This window comes from Lolium rigidum, chromosome 1, assembly GCF_022539505.1.
Source record: "Lolium rigidum isolate FL_2022 chromosome 1, APGP_CSIRO_Lrig_0.1, whole genome shotgun sequence".
NCBI classification, from domain to species: Eukaryota; Viridiplantae; Streptophyta; class Magnoliopsida; order Poales; family Poaceae; genus Lolium; species Lolium rigidum.
This window is the reverse complement of record NC_061508.1, coordinates 245,686,257-245,691,353: the sequence shown is the minus strand read 5'-3', so window position 1 is coordinate 245,691,353 and position 5,097 is coordinate 245,686,257. Positions and strand designations below refer to the sequence as shown.

Sequence of the window (5,097 nt, the reverse complement as noted above, 5' to 3'; positions counted from 1 at the left end):
CGGCCATAGCAGGTGCTTCCCCCCTCTCCTGGAATGAAATTTGCAGCAGTAGTACTCTGAGCATTGAAACTACATGTTTATATTTATAGTTAATGCCAACATGGAGGTCAATAGAGGCATAACAACAATATGTATATGCACCGAGCTTTTGCACGAATATATACAACGATTTAATATATCCGTAAACTATTTCAGGGGAATTGCACTGCATGTTCAACTGGTTGATGATAGTAGAACGACAAAAGAAATAATATTATAGGCAGGCATCGACATGACCCAAGTCTTGTTTCATTGTATTAAAGAAGTACATTGTTGGGTCAGCTCAGACTACCATACCAATACACGCACAAGCTTACATGCAGAAGCTTATCTTCCTGGCTTTAGCTCGTCTCTTGCCTTCTCTCCTTCAGATCCATTTTTTCTTCATTCCGTCCATGGCCAGACCTCTTCCAATACTTCACCATCTCCTCCACAGATTGTTGTTGCATGCTTTCTCGCCTGCTCACCCAACCAAATCGGCAATCATCACTGTACTGTGATCCTGCTCTGCATCTTGATGCCATGGTGTTCAAAATTGCTCAGTTATGCTATACCCAGATTTTTGCACAAGTGAGCAATTCTTAGCCTAGAGTCATGCATGTCGTTCCGGCCGTCCGCCAGTAGTGGCTCGCCCTGCTGCGTGATCCGCCACTCCCTTCCTGCATGCACAAAGCGAGTTGACATGCACCAACACTGGGTCGCTGGCGATGATGTCAAGGCGACATTCTAGACCGGAGAGGCCGATGATGAGGGCTTGCAATGATGTCAGCATTCTGTTGTACCACGTCACCTTTTGCATCAGGTACATCTTTTTCTTCCCCTCGTGTATCCCTTCGTAAGCCAATGTATGTGTGCATGTTGTCAGAAATTGGAGATAATACATCACTCGGATGATTTAATTTAAAAAATGAAGGAACAAAGTGCCCATAGGATAGATACTAATGATACCTGCAGCGGTGGTGGTGCCAAAATCGATGAGAGAAATACAATAATTTCCAGGAACTTTTTCAATCTGCAGTCCTCAGAATGGACTGCATGCACCACATAGATCTTCTTGTTAACCACAATATGCACGAACCTGCAATACATGACATATTTTGTGAGCAAACCATTATTCCCTGCTAATGTTCTTTCTACATCGGGAATTTACAGTCCACAGAATCCAGAGAATTTTGGATCTGGGGAGAAGAATCATTACAATGGACAAAACTCTAAATAAGAAGTAAACAGAAAGGATGGTTGAGCGTCCAATCTTATTCTTCAAGATGCACAATTTCCCACTTTGCTATATTCGGAATTTTCCTGAGAATTCCTCATGAAGATTTTAACTCGCAAACAACGCCTCATTGACTCGTCCAAACCTGGTATGTACAGAAATAGTAAACTTGACATTAGTAATCTAGGTTTGAAGTCATGGTTAGAAAGTAGGCAAAATGTAAGAACTGAATGCAAGGAAATTAAAAGTAGATCAGCTCTAATGTTTGCATGATTGCAGAGAAAAGATACTACAGAAGCATTGAACAAATTAATCTAAACTCATGATTGTAGAGAAAAAGATAACCTTTTAAATCACACATTTTTCTCTATCTCAGAGTACTTCATGTGGACCTCATCCATGTCCCAGGTGTGTATCATCACTGTACTGTTTTCACATTGTAAACCTGGATGGTGAAAAATGTTTGCATCGAATCTATAATTTAATTATCAGTATGGGTTCCTATAATTTTCATTTAAACATTATTTATTACAGGAACTCACAACTGGAGTGACACATGCCACAGAAACATTTTTAAGCAGACCAACTACTAACCTCTTCAATGTATCACTTGAGCAATTAGATAACCAATTCCGCTGGTCTTTTGGCCGGATTTAGGCCTACTGGTGTATTCAGAAGTAAAAGAAAGCCGAAACTATCATTCATTCCATATATCATGCGCCAAGTGATTGGTTTGGAACCTGTTAGAAGGGTAACAAACATGATTGAGTAAGTAACACATTTGGATTCTGAAGCAAATTGAAATCTGAGACCCAATGTGTAATAGATGCATTGCTTTAATTTTTAAATCGCAAAAATAAAGTCCAAATGCCACCATTAACTATACTTTTAATCTCCTGAATACATGCACCCAAGGAAATGATAACAGCAAACCAATAGGATGTACAATTCCCAAACAAATCCATGCCTAGATTACGAAACAGTTCCGAAATGAACATATCACGCTCATAGGTACTGTCATACTGCTATATATCTATCTATAGTATATCCACACCACTTCAAAATTTGAAGTAATAATTGATCTCCTTATAGCCCTAAAGACCAAAACTAAAGTACCAAGGAAGAAGTTAAACATGTAGTCCCGTATCATGTGAAATCTTATAGTACAATTTAAAATAAGGAAGCAGTCAAAGCTCTAGCTTCCCATGATGAGCATACTTTCATAAAACTTACAGTTGAAGAAATAGGCCGGTAGCACAGTGAAATACCCATGCTGTTAAAGCGAGCAAATACCGCATGGCCAAACAATCAGTCCTGGGTAAATATCATCCAAAAATACAGAAAAAAGTAGCATGCCCAATGATGAAACTGACAGACCAGGCTCATTCGATACTACAGGGTAGGGAAATCAAACATACCTAATTAATCAAAATATCTAATAATTAATCATGAATCAACCGTACGTGTAGTACTTACCTTCTCTTGCGGTGGCATTCAGTGATATATATTCCTAAGAATTCTGTTGTCTTAGACAATTGGGTGGAAACCTTGGAGAACTCTGCAACACGGAATAATGGAGAGGTGAACCCCAGACTACCCTGATGCAACTGCCAGAGTATTAGTAGCAAGACTTTCTATCCAAGTCTGAAATCACCAAGCTAAGTTTCCAGATGCTAGAAACACTAAAAGGTGCAGACACGAAGGAAACAAAGCTCAGCAGATCAATGTAGCATAGCAGATATCACGTAGAGCAAGAACACACAGCCAGGCCATTTGCAAGGTCGCCAGTCAACCATGGCATCCTCTCTCCGATCTGGAGTCTGTGACCTTCGTCCTCATGTCAGAGTCAACGCCCGTCACAGGGAGCAACAGCGAGCTTGAGATATGGCCTCATACCCTCCTGATGCCCTGCACGGAGGGTGGAGCCACGACAGTTGTAGTGGTGGAAGAACCGATGCCGTTAGAGGCGACCATGGCGCTAGCGTCGGCAAGGACTGGCTTCCATCGGAGAGAGAGTAGCGAGGGGAGGGAGGCCTGAGCGCTTCCCGTTGAGGTCATCATCCTGGCCACTCACGGACAGCCAAGAATGTTCCTCTTCTGTTGCCGCCGAGAATCGATCTCGAGCACAACGGGAAGATACGACGACGGGAGGAAACCCGAGATTCACCACGTTTGCCGCTCCAGTCCAACTGCTATGCGGCTGGGCTTCCACTTCCTCAACGATCCTCCGCGCTCAGATCCGGAGTAGATGGCCGAGCAGACGGCGGAGGTGCTGGCCGTCGCGCAGCGGATCCCGGTGAGGTCCTGAGAAGCCTCATCCCGCAAGCCACCTGCCACAGAGGAAGTCATGTTGAGGGCCTACTCATGACCAGCGATCCAGCCGGTGACAGAGGCCACCGGGACAACCCAAGGCTGAGGGCTTGGCCCTTCTGGTATCGCTGGGATGGTTGACCGGGCTGTCGAGGTGCCATAGCTCTTGCTGCAGGGAGCCCGGGCGCTGGACGGAGAGGGAAAGGAGTGACGGGGAACGTGTCTGGGCCTGCGAGGGACGCGCGGCTCGATCCCGGAACTCCTCGTCAGTTCTATCGCCGCTTTGACCAAAAATAAATGAGTAAACCGCACTGGCGGTCCTGATTCTTTCTCCGCACCTTCACTTTAGTCCCTATTCTTTGAAATTGAACATACAGGTCCTAATTCTATCGTTAGTTGCTCACGCGAGGTCCTAAACTGGTTTGACCCGCGTTGACCGATGCCACGTCCACGAGTGGGACCCGGGAGGCGTACCAGTCACCCTCCATATTTGCAAATAAGCCCTCAAGAGATGTTGTTCACGTCACCGCGCAGACTCATCGGCCGGAGCACGTCGCCGGCGGTGCAGCATGCTCGCGGCTTGGGGACGGCGCCGCCCCAGCTCCACCCGCGCCGCATCCCCTGGTCAACCCGCACATCGCCCGCGGGTCCCCTTGCTTCAACCGCACGTCGTCCCCTGCTCCGGCCAAGTCGTCGTCCTCCAATCCGATGTCGTGGTGCCGTCCCGGTCCTTCCCAGGCTCTTCCAAATCGCCCAGCAGGACCGCCTCCACATCCTCCCCCTTATGGTGCAAGGAATCGAACCAAAGCGCCAAGAATTGGCCGCCCCGACGACTTCTTCCCCATCTCCGGTCGGACGCCGCCCCGTCCAATCTCCTCCCGCCGCGCACGTCTGTGCGCTCCCTCTAGCCTCGTCGGTGCTCGCGATGGAGGCCAACTGGAATCCGCCCACGCCATCCTCCCCTCCCGCCCCCCACCGCGCGACTCTCCTTCGCGCCATCCTCCTAGCCGTCCTCCACGGGGGCTCGCTGTGAGCTTCCTCGCCCTCCGGCAGAGCGGGTGGTGCGGCACGGCCAGGTCCCGTCTTCTCGCCAGAGGCACCATTACCTCACCGGAGTACGTCGGCGGGAGTACCCAGCGGTGGTGGTGGTGGGCCCATCCGCCCGGCTGCGAAAGAATTACAAAATAGTGGGCCTTTTGGCAAATTTGCTAGTCCGGCCGGTACGTCTCGAGGGCTCCATCGTCAACGTGGTAGTGGTCAAACACCACATAGACAAGTCAACACCGGCCGGACCGATTTAGGACCTCCAATGAATCACTTATAAAAGATTTAGGACCTAGACGTTCAATTTTAAAGAATAGGGACTAAAGTGAAGGGGCGAGAAAAGAATTGGGACCGCTAGTGCGGTTTACTCAAAATAAAAACAAGGCAAAAGTCTGAAACAAACCTTGTATTCGTAGCCGAAGTCTGAATCAAACACTGACCTTCAAATCCCTGATTTTTGAACCTTTATCTCTCCGATCCCGGCCTTC

General features: G+C 47.6%; 1 long non-coding RNA gene across 1 annotated transcript; it reads right to left on the bottom strand.

The window, feature by feature from the left end:
• Positions 1-986: 986 nt before the first annotated feature.
• On the bottom strand, positions 987-2,822 carry LOC124692199. Its single transcript, XR_006999388.1, has 3 exons — positions 1,850-2,822; positions 1,601-1,700; positions 987-1,400 (listed from the first exon to the last, which is right to left on the bottom strand). It is a non-coding gene; the product is annotated as an uncharacterized LOC124692199 (long non-coding RNA).
• Positions 2,823-5,097: the final 2,275 nt, after the last annotated feature.